The sequence below is a fragment of the Sinocyclocheilus rhinocerous genome, unplaced genomic scaffold (genome assembly GCF_001515625.1).
Source record: "Sinocyclocheilus rhinocerous isolate Xijiao unplaced genomic scaffold, SAMN03320098_v1.1 scaffold574, whole genome shotgun sequence".
In the NCBI taxonomy this organism is placed as follows: domain Eukaryota; kingdom Metazoa; phylum Chordata; class Actinopteri; order Cypriniformes; family Cyprinidae; genus Sinocyclocheilus; species Sinocyclocheilus rhinocerous.
In genome coordinates, this window is record NW_015659919.1 from 2,377,983 (window position 1) to 2,380,393 (window position 2,411).

General features: G+C 37.6%; 1 protein-coding gene across 1 annotated transcript in view; it reads left to right on the forward strand.

The window, feature by feature from the left end:
* Window positions 1-2,411, forward strand: part of ripor2 (RHO family interacting cell polarization regulator 2) — a 53,226-nt gene that overhangs the window by 32,258 nt on the left and 18,557 nt on the right. The gene's annotated exons all lie outside the window — the stretch shown is intronic.

Here is a 2,411-nt window from a genome sequence, read left to right on the forward strand (position 1 = left end):
CGCCGAATACCAACAAAACAGACATTTGATGCAGTTACACTTACCGTCTGCAGTTCTGAATCATGACGGGGATCTTTTATAGCTGGGACCGCTCCATCTTTCAGTATCAAACAATGTGCAAATCCAGAGTCGAACTGGACCTTGTTTATAAAACGTTCGTCAACACGTGGGCTCGCCCTTCCGGGAGAAATGCCCATATAAGGAGTTCCACCCTCGTCTACGTCATGAAGAGCCACGATCTAAAAAAAACTCTCCGAAACTTGTACGAACCCGGAAGTAAGATTTTTGGCACAGAAATACTCAGTCATATGTCCAAATTATTTTTGAAACTTTTTCCATGCTTAGCATGAGAATCCAACTCTTTAACAGTGTAAACAACTCTGAATGCATGAAACAGCATTGTACCCCCACTTTAAGTGGCGCTGTGCAGACCGATCGGTGTATGACATCAAAGTACTATTTTTTCATTATGGTATCAGGACAGTTCTACCACCTTGACATTTTTTGCTTTATGCTCCCTAAAAACATTAAAAATAAATTTTAATTCTGAATTTTAAAACATCGTCATAAAAAAAGGAGTGTTTGATTAACTGTATGTATAAATTGCATTAACAGATCATTTTATGCCATTTAGTCAAAGATAAGTAATTGGACAATTGACTCAAAAGCTGTTTCATGGACGGGGGTGTCTTTTTGTTATTTCTACATCTATTTGAGACAAAAAAACGTGACAAGTTTTTATGAGCTGGATCTTGGTTCTGTAAAAAAAAAGTTTATTAAGACAAGTTATATTGTTACAAGTTACATTATTATTATTATTATTTCATTGAATACATGACGTGATAGTATTATGTATTAAAGACAGCATAACATGATGAACTGGTGAAGGAGGAGGATTTGTTCCAGGATGCCCAACTTCTTAGAGAGGGTTTGAAAGCGTTGACAGTCAACAATTACTGTTAGTCTGTTAGCATGCAAGAGCACAGCACCTTCTCTAAGAAGTTAATTCCTAATAGGTTGAGTCCTTTATTCCTTCCCCTTTAAAGCAGCCAATGGCTTTGACAATTTTATTTTAGTTCCATAGCCTCTGTTGAAAGACATCAGCAGAATAATATCCAGCACACTGATCTGTGAGAGCTGTGGGTAAAGAGGCCAGTGATGGCAGTAGGAAAACTAATGTCTATAATTATATCATTGTTTTATGTCTCTCACAGAAAGGACATTGATAACAGCCTCAGACTCTCAGCAGGGGTTTGTGCTTTTAAAAATGAACTTTATCCATAGTTGTCCCGCTTGCCCATAGGAAGTTAGGCAACACCAAGAGGAGGTTTCAAAAGGCTTGCAGTTTATGATCTGGCTTTGGACCCCAAAGATGTTTGATGTGGGTGAATTATTGTAGGTTTAATCTCTGTTTAATCAGTCTGGCATCCCCCGAGTAGGGGTCTAAATCCTCTGATCACAGCTGATACATGCCTGTAACTTAAGAGGATTTTTCCACTTCGTCCATTTAAAATATCCTCATTGTACAGTGATACATATTAATATGTCATGTATGTGTGCACTCTTGGTCTCGTTCCTTCTGTTGTTTTTGCGGTGTGTGTGGACCAGCTGTGTATTCTTGGCTTGTTATTTGACTCAGTAGGCCTAATCCAAAACTGCACACTTGCGATGGACAGAGGGCTGACAAACAGCTGCTCACACGCACGCATGGCTGGGTTGAGTCGCGCCTTAGACCTCTGCTGTCAACCAAAAAGAAGTCGTGCCCAAGTAGATCAAACGCATTCCCAGCGGGAATGACTGTTTGCAGAAATGCATATCTGGGTGTGTGTCACACAGTTTGCCCCAGATGCATCATTTTCAACACCAACACACTCCTACATACCACACCACTAATACACTAACACATTATTATATTATATTATATTATATTATATTATATACATTTTCCAAAATGCTTGTCTTATGTACCCTTGTGAAAAAGAAGCACACTTTAGCATACTTTTAAGAAGAGTACTTATGGAAATAATGTACTTTAAAAGAATAATCTGAATGTGAACGTAGTGTAATGTTTTCAGACACTTAATTGCATGTTAGTTCCAATTAAATAAAAATGTATGAACTTTACAGTGCTTTTTTGACACTTATTTAGGACTTAATTACATCTATATATATATAATTTTAAAGGGGTCCTATTATGCTTTTTCCCTTTTTGAATTTTAGTCAGTGTGTAGTGTGTTTGGGCATAAAAAAGGTCTTCAAATTTACAAATCTCAAAGTCCACTCCAAAGGGAGATATTTCGTTTTTAAAAAATCCCTTTTCAAGAACTACAACGAACGGCTCGTTTGGACTACAGCGTTTGTTTCCCGGGCTTTGTGATTTCACAAAGCGGCCCATTAGAATATCATTAAAA